Raw genomic sequence first — 18,722 nt, forward strand, 5'->3', positions numbered from 1 at the left:
TATATGAAATAGGCATAACATGTAATACTCAAAACAATATCCATAATATAGTCATTAAGAAAGTGGTTGTCCAAGTGATCTATTTCGGTCTCGTAAAGTTAAAACAACAACAATTGGAAAGTTTATCACAGCTAACCAAAATATTCATTTAAATCAAAATATGTCCTATGACCACAACTAAAGAACACAACTATAAGACCCGTGAAATTTAATTAATTAAATAATTAATTAATTAATAAATGCGGGTAGTGGGAGCCTTTATGACATTAAATATTGATTGATGTAATGTGGAAAAGTACTAGCTCAAATTGGTTGAGAGTACTTAATTGTATGCCATTTATATGTTACTTAAATTATTATTATTATTTTAATAATGTGTTGGGTCATGATGAGTGATAACATAATTATAAAATTATGTAAAATATCACGAAACATGAATTGGTTAAATATCACGAAAGAGAAGCCATTTTTGATCAAAGAAGGAGCCAAGAACCTTCAAGTTTAGCAAGGAAATCCAGGTTAGGAGAGTTGGACTCTGCGTATTTACTTGAATTATTATTTGTTGCAAGATGTATGATGATTATATTATCAAGCTTTGCTAATTCTGTTCAATTATCATGTTTCTGGAAGATTTCCAGAAACCGCCTGGCGGGCTACGAGTACCCGCCAGACGACTCATACTATTTTGGGTTGTTTCTGGGTTCCTGAAGAGGAACCGCCTGGCGGTAAGATCCCGACCGCCAGGCAACGCATGGCCGATTCACCTAGTTTCTAGGGTTTTGTTGAACTGCCTGGCGGTGATGAACACCCGCCAGGCGACGCTGAGCTGTTTTGGTTTGATTTTTATTTTTTGCGTGTTCTGGGAGGATTCTAATAGGGGAGAAATCACGTTCTAATCGTTATGAATGATTAGAATTCATATTTCCTTGAAAATTCATGGAATTGGGGGATAAATTGAGATGAAAATCGCATGAAGGTTATCTTAGGGTTGATGAATTGGAGATTTCTATAGTGGCACTAATCTAAATGGAAAATGTGAATGAATGAGATATGAGAAGTGTTAGAGATGAGTCGTAATCCTACAAGATGGAATCATATCCTATGGAGCCGTGAATTGAATTGAAATCAGAGTTGTTGTTAATGGGTTATGGTTCGTAGGTGAATGGAGAAAATTTGGGGTTCCTGAAACTATAGGAATCGCCTAGTAGCACCTTGGCTACCGCCAGGCGCCATACCAGGGTTATAGGTTTGTATGTTTTGGGTGCGAAATGGCGGTTGGGAAACTAATTTGGGTCATGGGTGATGTAATTTTGTGACTAGGAATTTTATAGGGATTGGCCTAAACTGAAAACTTATGGTAAATATTAATATGGTTTATTGTGATGTATTGGAATGAGCATGACTTAAAGAAATGTGGAATTGTAATGTTTGAGGATGAGTAGGTGATACAGAGAAAGAATTGTAGTGGATTGGTGAGATAAGAAGTAGGAGTTCATGAATATATGCATGTAAGAGCTTAGATGGATAAACTTAGGCTTGTTGGGACAAGGTATTGAGACAAGAGGGGACAATCTAATAAATGATATGGTAGCAGTAGTATTCCCAAATGACTATGATGAGGAGTTCATATCAGTGGTATGAGGCCTAACATTAACTTAAAGTTAAGGATTCTAAGAATAATAATATGATTGAGGTGAGGGTGCTTGGCTTAGTAATTGTGATGGAAGTAGCATAATGTGGCACTGTTATTGAGTTATGACATGACAATTGGATTGGTTGAACGACTCAATGTATAAGGATGCGAACAACTGCACCTAAACCTAAACCAGAACCAGTACTGCGTGAGTACTGGTGTGGTGCTTGGCAGCAACAGGGGAAACGCCAAGCGACGACTGTGAATACAAAAGGCAATGAGAACGTGTGGCGCCTGGCAGTGAAGGTAGTCCTTCCAGGCGTTACCTGCAGAGGCAGCGTGTGCAGAGGCGCTTGGTGCCTGGCGGTACGCGTCCCTTGCCAAGCAGCCTGAAAGCCTATTGCGCTTGATGCCTCGTGATTTGCGCTAGGCAAAGTTGCTGTAGTAGATTTGTGTTGTGCTGCTTTGGTGTGCATGGTTTACAAGGCTTCTAGGATATCTTAAAGGTCGACTTGTTAGTGTTTCTTGAGTTGTGGCTCAAAACGTATCCCTTGAGTTGTGGCTCGGGATAGGGGTTAAGCACGTGGTATTCCTTGAGTTGTGGCTCGGAATAACATCTCTTGAGTTCTGGCTCGGGATGGGGGATGAACACGAGGAACTCTTGAGTTGTGGCTTAGATTAACGAGTGTTGCTGGTGTGAGTGTGCACGTAGTGGTGTGTACGGATGGGTCCAGTTAGATTGCCCTCCTCAGTAATAATTGATGAGTTTGATAGTCTAGGGGCGTACGACTGTTATTCGTATTGGGAACTCCATCTGGCGTTACGCTGTATGATCCATAGAATGGTTTCCCGCACGTGCTTTACCGGTTGTGGCCGGTAGGTGTGGCAGCAAGACACCTTGAGGTACTCCCTAGAAGACGTAGAACACGGTTAACATGGTAGTGGCCATGTGTTATGGAATCAAAGGATGATTTTCCCTTGATGTGGTTGTGATATACATATCTGTTGTATATAGGGATGACAAAAATACCCGTGCCCATGGATATCCGTGGATAAAATCTGCGATGGATAGTTAGTACCCGCGGGTATTTATTATCCGCGGGTAGCGGGTAACGGGTATTTTAATACTCGCTTATAAACGGGTCGAGTACGGGTATTATACTATCCGTACCTACGGATACCCGTTACCCGCAAAAAAATTAAAATTAAAATTGAATTTATATCTTATTAAGTTAAATTTAATTAAAATTAAAATTAACACTATATTTTATTATGTCAAATTTAATTATAATTCAAATTTAATTTAAGTTAATTTAATTTATATTTTATTTTTATAATTTTATATTAAACAATTTATAAAAAATATATATATTTTAAATATTTACGGGTATCGGGTATCCATGGGTACCCATGGGTTTTAAAAATATTCGCGGGTATTTTTTAAGCGGATACCCGGCGGGTAAACGGGCGGGTAGCAGGCAATTTTTTTTTTGGCGGGTCGGGTTGCGGGTAGGCACTATCCGTGCCCGACCCGACCTGTTGCCAACCCTAGTTGTATTTATATGTTTATTCTGTTAGCTCACTCTATTTGCTTGTGTTTAGCGATGATCGTATACGCGGTAAGGTGAACAAATGATGTCGTAGGTGGATCTGGTGATGCGTAAAGCCGGAGTGGGGCTAGTCTCGAGAGAAGCTTTTATCAGAACTTTTATACTTTTATTCAGAATTTGATTATGTTTTGAAATAATTTGTAATCCTTTATATTATAATGCTTGGATATTGTATTGAAGTTTTATGAAGTTTGGATTCAGTTATTTTATAATTGAATAAAGTTTTGAATTTCCCACGTTTTGGAAAAAGTATTTCATTAAATGAAGTTTATTATTTATTTCCTTATTTTTATTTATTTAAATCCGTAATATTCGGTCGAGATGTTACAACAATTTCCAATATTCTTCACATGGGTTGTCTAGTGGGTGGGTTGCTTGAGAACCTAAAATAGACGCGCCGCTTGGGGGCTTGGATGACCTTCCTCCCTTCCTATTAGTTGTCCTTCTTGTGGTGGTGGTAGCAAATCTCAAGTTCGTCTTCCATCATGATGCACTAATACTTGCAGTTGTTGCAAACTTTTTTTTCTTCTGTTTTCCCTGTTAATAACATGCATTCATTAGCTTCAACATTGTAATTATATCATAAATAAAGTGAATATGATAAACAATATTTACCTTGTTGGTTTTTCCCTGCTTGCAACCTCTGAGGTTGTGATTAAATTGTCCACAATTACTACATTTCATTATAAGATTCTTCTTCCCTAATCTAGAGTGACTCACATCCTCATTAGGTTCTCTCCTTCTTAATTTTAGTGGCCTACTAGGAGGAGTCTTATACATTGGGAGTAGGATTTGGGGTGCATTTTGTTTTAGGCCATAACTGTTAGCCATTAATGGGTGAAATTTGTGACCTATGACAAGCTTGATAAGCCTCCCTTTTATAATATGCATGCCCAAAATCGGAGGGTTGTTCTACTCTATAATTAATTGCAGCCACGACATGTCTACAGGGTATTCAAACTAAGTCCAAAACATAACAACTGCAAATGTGGTTTATAAGGTCAACTATGAATTTTTCCATTGTGAATCCTTGTGTGACTTCAAACATACCATCTCCAGTCCAAACAGCGAACCAATTTCCACTCTTTTCTACTTTCCTATCTAGCCTTTTGTTTGGTTTAGGCATGATAACACCAGTATATGCACTTAACTTTTCTCTTAGATGTGCAAACCTACTCATCAAGTAAGTCCTAATCCACAACATCATTGCTATAATTGGTTTATTCATAGCTAACAATATGGTGCTATAAATGACTCTGATAAGTTGTTCATGAGGACATCACACCTAGAATATGCACTAAAGGCATACTTACACCAACACTTACGTGGAATTGCAAGTAACCATTCAGTAACTTCTTGATTTATCTTCTTTAGTTCCTCCATATTTTCCTCCCAACCTTGATAGTATGTGGCTTTAGCAGTTGCCATCATGAGATTTCGAATCAATATCCCTTCACCAAATTTCTTCTTGTAGTTGTTGTATAAATGTCTTAGACAATAACGATGCTCAACTCCATGCAATGGTTCATCAAATACTTGCATCAGTCCCTGTCAAATGTACACAAAGACTTAGTCATTAACAAATCGTAATTCATTATTCAAAATTAATTATACTAATTTTAATTTGCCTTTTGCTGATCTGAAATAAATACCTAACGATTGGTTTGAATATCTCCAATGTCTTCCAATAATAAAGTTAGAAACCACCTCCAAGTCTCCTTGCACTCATTCTCCACAATAGTAAATGCCAATGGAAAATACTGATCATTTGGATCCCTTGCAACCGCCACTAACAGTTGGCCTTCATAACTAGTTTTCAGATGACATCCATCTACACCTATAAATGGTCTATAGCCATTGACGAACCCTTTCTTGCACCCATCAAGACACAAATAAAAGGACCCAAACCGTGGCTGCAATGTGGGTTGAGGTTAGTTAATTTTAATCTTGACTGTTGTTTGAGTAGACACTCTACTGAGCTCTACCACATAATCATATAACAATGTGTATTGCTTTTGCCCATCCCCCTCAAGAATGTCCATGGCTATTTCCTTTGCTTTACAAGTCCTCCAGGGGGTTATCCCAATGCTGTATGATTTCATTTGCTATCATTCTTCCAACATTTCTAAACTTATCTACTACAATTTTGGAAACCTATTCCTTGTTTGTATTTTTATTACCAAAAATTCCACCACAATTATATCTATCAAACAAGGTCTTAACTCGAAAAGTCTGACTTCCTCGAACTTTGCTGCATAAAATTAGAAATCCACACTTCCTCTTGCAAATGGCCCTCACTCGGACATCATCATTCTTGATAAATTTAATATCTCTACCATTCAATATTGAATGCTCCATCAGAGCTTGCTTGAAATGTTTCAAGGAAAAAAACTCCATTCCAAGTTTGAATTTGAATTCTTTGTACATTTCTTCACCCCAAAATACTGGGCATCTCCTCACACCCTCACCATCATCAATATCGACATCACCATCTAACTCATCAATGCTATAGGTGGGATCTATTTCATGATTATCAGTACTTTGGTATGTGTTAAAAGTACCCACACCTACTGAACAACATCACCATCTCCCTCTTGCTGTATTCCTCCTTCTACAACAAAATCAACACCCACTCTTCTTCATTTGTCGCACCAATATCAACACCAGCATTGTCCCCTTCTTCATTTGCCCCATTAACATTAACACCAACATTGTCCCCTTCTTCATTTCTCTCATTAACACCACCATTATTGCTTTATTCATTTGCCCCCTCATTCACTCCTTCAACAAGTTCAATGACTTGAGTAGAACTAACCAAATGATCCACAAATATCTCAACCTCTTCTTTTTTGTTTTTTGCATTTCTGCCAACTCCAAAGCATGCCTATCTTCAGTTAATGACCTTAAATCTCTATCCATTCTCCCTTTCATAGGCTTCCACCACATATAGACCTATCCATCATACTTAAAATCCTTCTTGACTATACCCAATGCTTCAAAGTAGGACCACATATCTGGATCCACTCCTTACACTACATGCTTTTCTCCACCTTCGTAACGCAACACCCTTCCCCTAAATCTTTCAAACTTGCCCATGTTGTAAGACCTGTGAAAATTAATTAATTAATTAATAAATGCGGGTAAGAAGAGCCTTTATGGCATTAAATATTGTTTGATGTGACGTGGAAAAGTACTAGCTCAAGTGGTTGAGAGTACTTTGATTGTTTGAGAGGACTTGAGTTCGAGTCCTATATATGCCTGTTGTGTATTATTTGATTTATTAGTATTTTTGATAATATAGTTTTGAATAACGAGTGATATTATAATTATAGAATTATAATAGTTATCACTAAAGATGAATTGGCATAATAGTTGTGCTTTGACCTTATGAGTAGAGGGTCACAGGTTCAAACCTTTTTAGATATGAAATAGACTTTAATTCTTTTGAAAGCAAAGTATGATGAACCAAGAACTTTCTCCTTTTTCTCAATGTCATTCCAGAATTACAGGTTAGGGGAGCTGTCCTTTGTGCTTGTAAATTTCATGATATGTATGATGATTCTGTGTGTTTACTTTCCCAATTATAATGGGAGTGTGGTGAATTCGTGTATATATGATCAAAGTAATGAATTGGTTGGGTGGTTTTACGTTGCAAAACCCTTTTATGCATTATATGTTTTGGGAATGAAGGTTTTTGGTATGGAATGGTTGTGGAAGCCTAAATCTAGTGTTTTAGTAGTTTAATTGGATATAAGGCATGATTCTGAGGTTTGCTTGCCATTACATTGTGTTGGTAATGATTGAGTGGTGTTTTGGTGAATTGTGTGCGTGAATAGAGACGAAACTCTACAAGTTTCGCCCAAGCGAGTCCATCTTCCCTAAGCGAGAGTTGTAGAGTCTCGTTTTTGGGTTGTGGTTCGCGTTTCTCGCCTAGGCGACTTGTGTCAGGGTTGAGTGACCAGTACTCTCGCTTGGGCGAGAGAGGCTCGCCTAAGCGAGGTCGTGATGAATCCTGTGCGCGTTGAGCACGACTTCTCGTCCAGGTGAGGGGTTTTAAGGTGTTGAGCGACTGATACTCTCGCTTAGGCGAGAATGGCTCGCCTAAGCAAGGTCGCGATGAGACATTGGTGCTGGTTGCGTTGAATCCTCATCCAGGCGAGGAGTTTTGTGTGTTGAGTGAACGCAGTCTCGCTCAGGCGAGCAGGGTCCGCCTAAGCGAGATGTTGTGGAGCAGTCGCTGGTTGATACTCGCTCAGGCGAGGTAGTTTAGCCTAAGCGAGACCGATGTTCTAGCTTGGGCGAACGGGCATGGCTTAAGCGAGAATGGCGAGGAGACATGTTCTTATGCACTGTTTGGACTATTTGCTTGGTATTTCCTAACTTATAGGAAGTTATATGCATGTGTTTGTGGTGATTGGGCTTGAAGGACTAAGTCCATAGGATTCTGGGATGTGCTTGGAATGGGTCGCGAACGAGGAGTTCGTGATGGGTGGACCGCATGCGGAACGTGAACTGTTAGTTCACTGGAGGTACTCTTGTTGGGATGAATGAGCTAGGGAGTTCATTTCATGCTCAACTTGAGAATGCTATGAGCGAGGGAGTTCATAGTAGGAAAGGCGGGTATGCGTGTCCGGGTCCGAGCGAGGAGTTCGGATGACGAGCGAGGGAATCCGTGAAGCAGGACTATAAGCGGGATAGGCTTGTAGGTCAGACCACGAGCGAGGAGGGTCGTGGAAGCACATGAAATCCCAGATTTAGAGTATATGCATGAACTCATATTGGTTATGGGTGTGGGAGTGGGGTGTTTTTGGAAACCAATAAATATCTATGAATGGGCTGGAAAATTATTTCATACTTATGTTTATGTGCATAGTTCACCCTATCTGTTTGTGTGTGGCGATGATCGGGTAATTTGTTATCCGGGAGCAGATGATGTTTCAGGTGAGCCAAGAGACGCTTAGTGGCGGAGAGTGGGCTCAGCGTACGAGGGGATTTTATCACTATTTTTATTTAATTTCCATGTAATTTGATTACGGTTTTTATGGTTTTGGATATTAATATTAAAGTTGTACAGACGAAGTTTAGAATATGTAGACTATTAATGTTTTAAAGTTTTAAAAATTTCCCGTGTTTTTGGGAAATGGACTATTTAATAAATGAGGTATTTTAATTATGCCTTGTTTAATTATTTATTTTAAGTAATATCCTATCAGGATGTTACAATTGGTATCAGAGGAAAAGTTTTGAAAATATTTTTAAATATTTTTGGGCTAGTGGGGAGTGAGCTTATTGATGTGGTTGTTTGTTGTGTGTTTGTGTTGAAAGTTTAAGAGGTGTGAGTGGTTTTGTTTGACTAAATGACTAATTTTTAACAGTTGAGATGTGGCGTATTTAGGCTATGGCTGCTAATAGGAGGAGAAGGAGCGGAAATGGTGTTGATGACATCGTGGAGGCTATTCACCGGATGGTGGATGCGATGCAGCCACCTGTAGCAGCGCATCCTAGAACGACGATTGTACCAATTAGGGTGCCAACTGTGGAGGATTTCTTATGTCACAAGCCAACTGAGTTCACTGGCAAATCCTCTCCCGATGAGGCGGATGCGTGGCTCCGCAAATGTGAGAAGATCTTCAAGGTGATGAATTGTGAAGATGAGCCGAAGCTACTGTGTGCCACATATTTGCTGAATGAGGATGCAGAGTATTGGTGGGCGGGAATGCAACAACAAATGTAGACCTGAGAGGAACATGTAGACTGGACTAACTTCAGGACTCGTTTCCTGGAGAAGTATTTCCCTGACACAGCCAGGCAGGACAGGGAGGCTGAGTTCCTCGCACTACAACAGGGCGAGATGACAGTGCATGAGTTTGTGAACAAATTTGAGCATCTGGCGAGATACTATTCACATGACATTTAAGAGGAATGGAGGTGCCTGAAGTTTGAGCGGGGACTCAAACATGAACTGAAGAAGGTGGTAACACCTTTGAGAGAAAGGAGATTCTCGGTCTTGGTGGAACAGGCCAAGAGCGTTGAGCACCTAGAGAAGGGCCCTAGTCCAGTTGTCCGACATCAGAGGAATGTCGCAGAGGCGAGACAAATGAAGAAGCCTTACAACCGTCCCTCTACCACCTCTGGAGACTTTAAGTGTTTCCAATGTGGGGGAACGCACTTGAAGAGGAACTGTCCACAATTGAAGAGTTTACCCAGCAGATAGGGAAGCAGCTGCAAATGTTTCATATGTGATCAACCCGGGAATTTTGCTAATCAATGCCCAGATAAGAAGACTAGTGCCCCGAGGAAATCACCAGCCTCTGGAACAGAGAGACCTAGAGCACTGGGGCATGTTTTTGCTTTGATGACCACTAAGGCTACTCAGTCAAGTAATCTGGTGTAGTCTACTTGCTTTTTATTTAATCATGAGATTGTGGTGTTGTTTGATTCAGGAGCCACCCATTCATTCGTGTCTAATGAATGCGTGAGGAGGCTCAAATCAGTGATGCGATAGTTGGGGTTCGAGCTGATAGTTGCGACCCCAACTTCTGGCGAGGTATCCACCACTTCTGTGGCGTGGGGTGCCCTATGGAGGTGGCAGGTTCAAGGTGAATCTCATCTACTTACCAATGGAAGGGTGGATGTGATTCTAGGTATGGATTGGTTGGCCAGTAACCACGTGGTGATCGATTGCGAGCAACACATAGTGGTATTTCCAAATGTAGAAGGGCTGGAATTGATATATCGAACCAGGCAGAGAAGGAGATTGAAGATTGAGCTACTTGCTTATGATAGTAGTTCAGATGGAGAAGAAGAGCACCACAAAGAAGATTAGTATCATTCCAGTGGTAGATGAATACACATATGTCTTCCCAGATGAAATCCCAGAATTGCCACTGAGTAGGGATGTGGATTTCACTATTGATCTCATCCCTGGAGCAAGTCCAGTCTTAATGGCACCATACAGGATGGCGTCGACAGAATTAGCTGAGTTGAAGAAGCAGATCGAGGATTTGCTTGGAGAAGAAATTCATTCGACCGAGTGCATCACCTTGGAAGTGATAACGTTGTCGTTGACGTGATCAAATTAATACTACTAAACTATAGCAACTTCAGTATTGCTAAGATAGTAGTCAAGAAAATAGAAAGGGTAAAGTAACCCTAAGTCGTCTCCCAACGAACACGGAATTGATTTTTAACAAATTAGTTCTTATAAAACTATACAAATGAGTTAGTCAAATAAAATAAAAAATATAGGGATTAAGATAAACAAAGATAGAAATAAAATTTAAAAGCTAAAAAGAAATAAAACAATAGTAAAGAAAATAGATTGATTCCATTGTTTTTCAAAATAGATTCATCATCGGTTATCTAAAGATTATTGCTCAATTAATTATTGTTATAGTTTTACAAATTAATCAATGTAAAGTCTTAATTAATTTGTTGGCGTTCTCACTTTTAACCAAGCACAGTCTTAATTAAAAGTGAGAACTTTAGATTATCCACAGTAAATTCAACCAAAGTACAGTCTCAATCAAATTTACTATGCCTAATCATGTCTATTCTTTTATCTCCTCATCAAATAAAAAGCTTAATTAATCAAAGTAAAGTCTCAATTAATTTTCATTAGAGTAAATACCTTTAACCAAAGTAAAGTCTCAATTATTGGTAAAAACTCGTTAATCACATGAAAGTTTCTAAATAAAATCAAAGTAAAGTCTCAATTAGATTTAAAAACCCTTGAACTCATATGATCAACATGCATATAGATTTAAATCATACTTTTTATATGATTCAAAGATAAAAGACATAGATAATAAAAACCTCAACAATAATAAAAAGAACAAAGAAATTATTTCATTCTAACCTCAGAATCCATAATGAAATTACAATGGAATCAACCTAAGAAATTTAGCAATTCATGGAATACAGAATAAAAATATAAGAATGGAGAGAGAGAAAGGAAACGAAATTAGGCCCCCTAAGGGTTCCAAAACTCCGAAGTCCCGAACTTGTTCTTCTGCTTCTCCCTGGTCTCTTTATATAAGAATTGGACTAGACTTTTTGGTTGTTAAAACCTCTCAAATATCTTTAAAAATAAAGATAAAGATAAATATTCAAAGATATTTGGAGAGATCTAAACTAATTTACAAATATAGTTTGGTAATAATTTATGATATAATTAAATAAATAAATTATTTAAGATATCTAATAAATTATTAACAAATAATATTTGCATTAATTTTCTTAATAAGCTATTTTTAATCCTATAGTCCAAATTTGCAGAGATATCCAAAAATATCAATATTTGCAATTAAACCCTCTCCTTTGACCAGTCTTGACTTTTTGACCAGATTTGACCAAATATGACCATTTCAGTGTCCATTGAGACGCTGACACGTGACAGCCTTCTCCTTCTCTCTAAATTAGGGTTCGTAGATGCTTGTGGTTGTGAATGACGGTTGCCATGCTTCCAGGTGGACTTCGGCGTCAATGGCTAAACATGAAGGTTGAAGATGGGTGCTGCTGCGTGAAGGAGGTTGCAGAAACGTTGTTGCTGCTGTGCGTTGTAGGTGCTCGTGGTAGTGAATGGCGTAGGCATGGAGGTTCTGCTCCGACGAAGGTTTTGCACTGGTGGTTTATGCGTTCTCCATTTACGGCTTACTCGTGCAGGCTTTTGGTGGTCCTCCGGCGTCATGGTGAGCGGTGCAGTATTGGCGTCACGGTGGCTGCTTCGTTTCGCTGCATCTGGTGATTGCTGGTTTTGCGTTTTCCGGCAGGGATGAAGCTGCGCGTGGTGTGTGAAGATCTGATTCGTTGTGGCTACTAGAGGGACTGCGTTTCTGGTTCAGATGCGCGCAGTGGTGGAGAACGGTGGCGCGGTGACGGTCCTGTATGTGAGGTTGAATGGTGGAACGTTGAAGTGATGAAGATGGTGTTTGCTGCTGCATTTCATTCACGGCGTGGTCGTGCATAAGATGGAGATGTAAGCCGCTTCTGGTTCGTGAAGGTTGCCATGGTGGTTGCAGGTCCAGACAGTGACGATGGCGGCTCACGTGGCGCGAGGTGTTGCGGCTCTGCTGCAGATTTGCGCAACTTGAAGATGATGGAGGTGCAGCTGCAGCTGTTGCAGGTGCGTGGAGAGAAGATGGTGCGTTGCAGTTCGTGGTGCAGATTTGTGATGGTCACGGTGGCGCGAGGCATTGCGCAACTCCGATTTAGCTTGCGGTTCTTTCTGCAGGGACTCACGGTGGTGGTTCGTGACATGGCTGACGACATGGAGATGAAGGCTAGGGTTTGGGAGGTTGAAGGTGATGACGTGGCAACATGCTATTGGCTGAATTTTGAGTTGCTAGGTCATGACACGTGTCGTTATCTGATGGTTAATTTAATAAGTGGAAGATTGCCACATGGCATGATCTGATTGAGTTGTGTTTAAGTGGTAGGAGGGATGCAAATAGACATATTAAGGGGTGCATAATAGGTTTTTGTTGGGACCCATTTAGAAAGAAGGAAGTGTACAAGTAAAAACTGGGGGTAAGTGATTTTTCCAGAACTTGCTAATTTCAGCCTTATTTAAAGGTGGATTGTAACTTCAATCAATTTATATTCTCACCTTGAATGAGCTTAATCTTAATTTCAGCTGCATCAACAAACGTTAAAATATCCAAGAATAATTTATGCAGCTAAATATCACTTTTTAAGACATTTTTATCACATAAGCTCAAATAGCCTAATTACCAGAACTGTCAATTAAATCACTCTTTAAGCATACAAATTCAATTAAATACCCAGAATTAAACACTAAATGAGTGCAAAAATACACACTCATCATAACCACACACTTATCCTTTTGCACTCCTGGGGCAAAATTGAGCAATTCTAAAACTTGTTCTGAGGTATTTTATTTCACATCAACACTGGATTAAAGGAAATAACCTTACTTGAGACAAATCAATATTCTAGAAATTAAGTTACCATGCATAAACAAACAAAAAGATTCTATTTTCACACATGAGTTAATCTTTGAATTCACAAGACAATCAATTATGAAAGAAAACACTCACGTTAAATGTGTATTTTATCACCAAATTTGCTCGAGTGTTTTGGCTTGTGTTTTCACTCAAAATACTCATGCAAGTAAACACTCATAATAGTTAACAAGTATCTAATATTCACAAACTTTCAGAAAAATATGCATTCAAGATCATTAGGACTTTTCACAAGTTATAATGGGGCCAAGGCAAAGGTAGGAAAAGTTTTAGGACTCTTGGGTTTTTGAAATAGTAATGTAGGAAGAATAATGGAGCATAATTTCAAAAACAACTCTTTTTCGTTTATTGCTTTGTTGCTTTCTCTTTTTTTAGAAAGCAATTATTTCAACACTTTTTCATCAACAATTTTTCCTTTTTCCATTTTTATTAATTTGTGGGTGAGGTACTCACCCACACACTTTATTTCTCAACCATTCTTGAACACAATCCATTAGCTCTTTCCTTCTTCCTAAGGTAGAATATGGTCTTTTTCTTTCCAAGGTTATGCAATAGGCTTAAAACAAGAAAAAGAGGTTTAAAGCTTAAAAGGGATACCAATGGATTAATATCAAGGTGGGCTTATTTGGCCAAGTAGCTAAAAACAAAAAATGCCTCAGTCATATCAAATCATGCATATTCACCTAAGATGTAAAACAAAAGAGTCAAGCTAAACATTTGAGTATAAACAAACATGAGCAAGTCACTCAAGAAAAAATAGGAATGACACATAGCAGTTCATTCTTTACATTAAGGCTCAAGACTCACAGGGTCAAACTCTTTCACAAAGATTTAATTAAGAAATTCTCAAATCAACTCAATTAGCAAATCATAGAAACAATTCACTCATATCAACATGACTTTTATTTTTCCATAATTATGATCATCCCAATTATTGAATCAAATCCCAAAATCCGATGTCAATATGTTTATTGAAAGCAAGGAAATATTTTTGGTGGATTTCTTATGAAAGACATTGTTTAAAAGTTTCACTTAGTAAAAAGTTAATACTTTCACAATTTTTCTCAAAAAGAAATCACAATTTTTTTTTCTTTTAAAATGAAAATAAAAACAAAAAAATTGAAAAACAAAAAGAAAAATCCTACCTACAGTTTGTCTCCCCCACACTTATTTCAAAACAAAAATGTCCTTGATGGACTTATTTTGGGGAGGAAACGAAAAATTTTATGACTTTTGGCTCAATCTGGCCATATGTCAAAATTTATTTCTTTAATTTTACAAAGTACAAATCAGCTTGTACCATTTTATTAAAGAAAACAAAAACCCATATTTTGAAATATTTTTAATATTTTTAAAATTAAAAACAGAAAAAAAAAACAAAGATGCATGCAAATTAACTTTTTTATCAACAAAAGAATTTGAATCTAAGCTTTTTACCTGTTGTAGCAACCTTTCTTCTTTTTCTGCAGCCATGTCAACAAAGATAACCACTGAAAACGTATTTGCATCATTCACATCAACAAACTTGATGTGTGGAGTGTGTGGCTTCAACTTAACTTGAGCATCATCAGGTGCATTCAAATGGTTAAGTGGATCATTAGTAATCCTCATAATCTCATCTTCTGAGCAAAAATTTTCACCTGGTGTTGTTGACTCTACTGCTTCATCATTAACCAAGTCAGTTGCAATAGTAGATGCTTCAGCTGCATCTTCGAATATTGTTGGCTCTTCAACTGCACTTGGTTCCTCTATTGTATTATCCTCACAACTTTGCTCTTGAAAATGATCATTTGTACTCATATCCTCATCAATGGGTACAACTTTATATTCACATTGAGCATCGTCAACATATCCATCAATAGATATGTTTGTGTGAGAATCTTTAATTTCTTCATCAACTTCAGCAACATCCTTAATATGTCTATCAGTAGACATATTACTATGACAATCATTATATCCATCAGTAGATATATCAATGTGATGTGATTCCGCTATTGGTTTTTCAGACTGATTTTGCAAGCTTTGTGTGGCGGCATTCATCATCTCTTTCTGATCTGTCTGATTCATCTTCATCATTTCAGTCATCATATTCATCATATCTTCTAAAGTGACCTTTCTAACTGTATCATTCATTAGCTGACTCAAATCTTCAGACATTTGTTCAGCTTTGATTGCCAACTTCAGAAGCATATCTTTGATTTCATGACGAAGTTCGTAAAATTTGGATTTTCAGGAAATCTCTGATGGGGTTGAGGGGTGGTATTAACAGTTACAAGTAATTCTATGAAGTTGTTCTTACTTGCATCCCTCAACATATCAGACAATATTTGCTTATTTTCGTACCACTCTTGCTCAATATTTCTCAATCTTTGATCAACTCGCAACCTTTCATCCATGGACTCTAATTTCTCTATAACTTAAGCCATTAATATCATAACTTCCCTGTAGGATGGTCCATTGGTTGCTTCAACTTGCTGTGGTGGTACATATTGTTGTTGAAAACTATTTGGAACATATGGTTGCTGAGGTGGACACTCAGAATATGGTTGTTGCTCATATCCCAAAAAAGATGATCTAGGATATAGATCATTAAATTGTTGTAAAGTTAACCCACTTATATCAGGTGCAGAAGTAGGTGTGACAATTTGTTGCTGAAAATCACGTGGTTGCTGTGGATAGCGATTGTAATCCATTTGAAAACTACATTGTTGATTACTTTCGTATGAAAAATTATTTTGCATTTTTGAAAGAGGTTTTCTGAAAAGAAAAAAGTTGAAAGCTTGTTGAGTAGACTTCCAGGAAAGAGAGGTGTGTCTCAATGGACAACTTAAGTACCTTGTCTTTCCTTAGCCAAAGTGTTTCCCATTAGTTTCACAAATTTCTCAACAAAAATCCTCAAACAAAAATTATGCTTAAAAAAACTAAAGAAAATAAAATAAAATAACTAAACAAAAAAAAAATGTTAGGAAAAAAATTGAGAGAACAAAATGTTAGTGATAAAAAATAAAAAAATAAAATCAAAAGAAATAAAAAAATTAAAATAAGGACTAAAATGATACAAATTCTAACCGTGTTCCCCGGCAACAACGCCAAATTTGATAATGCTGTCGTTGACGCGATCAAATTAATACTAATAAATTATAGCAACTTCAGTATTGCTAAGATAGTAGTCAAGAAAATAGAAAGGGTAAAGTAACCCTAAGTCGTCTCCTAACGAACACGAAATTGATTTTTAACAAATTAGTTCTTATAAAACTATACAAATGAGTTAGTCAAATAAATAAAAAATATAGGGGATTAAGATAAACAAAGATAGAAATAAAATTTAAAAGATAAAAAGAAATAAAAACAATAGTAAAGAAAATAGATTGATTCCATTGCTTTTTCAAAATAGATTCATCATCGGTTATCTAAAGATTATTGCTCAATTAATTATTGTTATAGTTTACAAATTAATCAATGTAAAGTCTCAATTAATTTGTTGGCGTTCTCACTTTTAACCAAAGTACAGTCTCAATTAAAAGTGAGAACTTTTAGATTATCCACAGTAAATTCAACCAAAGTACAATCTCAATCAAATTTACTATGCCTAATCATGTCTATTCTTTTATCTCCTCACCAAATAAAAAGCTTAATTAATCAAAGTAAAGTCTCAATTAATTTTCGTTAGAGTAAATACCTTTAACCAAAGTAAAGTCTCAATTATTGGTAAAATCTCGTTTAATCACATGAAAGTTTCTAAATAAAATCAAAGTAAAGTCTCAATTAGATTTAAAACCCTTGAACTCATATGATCAATATGCATATAGATTTAAAATCATTACTTTTATATGATTCAAAGATAAAAGACATAGATAAATAAAATCATTCCAGAATTACAGGTTAGGGGAGTTGTCTTTTGTGCTTGTAAATTTCATGATATGTATGATGGTTCTATGTGTTTGCCTTCTCAATTATAATGGGAGTCTGGTGAATTCGTGTATGTGTGATCAAAGTAATGAATTGGCTGGGTGGTTTTACGTTGGAAAACCCTTTTATGCATTATATGTTTTAGGAATGAGGGTTTTTGGTATGGAATGGTTGTGGAAGCCTAAATCTTATGTTTTGGTAGTTTAATTGGATATAAGGCATGATTATGAGGTTTGCTTGCATTGTGTTGGTAATGATTGAGTGGTGTTTTGGTATTGGTTTTGGTGAATTGTGTGCGTGAACAAAGGCGAAACTCTGCAAGTTTTGCCCAAACGAGTCCATCTCGCCTAAGCGAGAGTTGTAGAGTCTCGTTTTTAGGTTGTGGTTCGTGTTTCTCGCCTAGGCGACTTGTGTCAGGGTTGAGCGACCAGTACTCTCGCTTGGGCGAGAGAGGCTTGCCTAAGCGAGGTCGCGATGAATCCTGTGCGTGTTGAGCGCGACTTCTCGTCCAGGCGAGGGGTTTTGAGGTGTTGAGCGACTGATACTCTCGCTTAGGCGAGAATAGTCGCGATGAGACATTGGTGCTGGTTGCGTTGAATCCTCGTCCAGGCGAGGAGTTTTGTGTGTTGAGTGAACGCAGTCTCGCTCAGGCGAGCAGGGTCCGCCTAAGCGAGATGTTGTGGAGCAGTCACTGGTTCATACTCGCTCAGGCGAGGTAGTTTAGCCTAAGCGAGACCGATGTTCTAGCTTGGGCGAACGGGCATGGCTTAAGCGAGAATGGCGAGGAGACATGTTCTTATGCACTGTTTGGACTGTTTGCTTGGTATTTCCTAACTTATAGGAAGTTATATGCATGTGTTTGTGGTGATTGGGCTTGAAGGACTAAGTCCATAGGATTCTGGGATGTGCTTGGAATGGGTCGCGAACGAGGAGTTCGTGATGGGTGGACCGCATGCGGAACGTGAACTGTTAGTTCACTGGAGGTACTCTTGTTGGGATGAATGAGCTAGGGAGTTCATTTCATGCTCAACTTGAGAATGCTATGAGCGAGGGAGTTCATAGTAGGAAAGGCGGGTATGCGTGTCCGGGTCCGAGCGAGGAGTTCGGATGACGAGCGAGGGAATCTGTGAAGCAGGACTATAAGCGGGATAGGCTTGTAGGTCAGACCACGAGCGAGGAGGGTCGTGGAAGCACATGAAATCCCAGATTTAGAGTATATGCATGAACTCATATTGGTTATGGGTGTGGGAGTGGGGTGTTTTTGGAAACCAATAAATATCTATGAATGGGCTGGAAAATTATTTCATACTTACTTATGTTTATGTGCATAGCTCACCCTATCTGTTTGTGTGTGACAATGATCGGGTAATTTATTATCCGGGAGCAGATGATGTTTCAGGTGAGCCAGGAGACGCTTAGTGGCGGAGAGTGGGCTCAACGTATGAGAGGATTTTATCACTGTTTTTATTTAATTTCCATGTAATTTGATTACGGTTTTTATGGTTTTGGATATTAATATTAAAGTTGTATAGACGAATTTTAGAATATGTAGACTATTAATGTTTTAAAGTTTTAAAAATTTCCCGT

The sequence above is a fragment of the Vigna unguiculata genome, chromosome 9 (genome assembly GCF_004118075.2).
Source record: "Vigna unguiculata cultivar IT97K-499-35 chromosome 9, ASM411807v1, whole genome shotgun sequence".
NCBI lineage: Eukaryota > Viridiplantae > Streptophyta > Magnoliopsida > Fabales > Fabaceae > Vigna > Vigna unguiculata.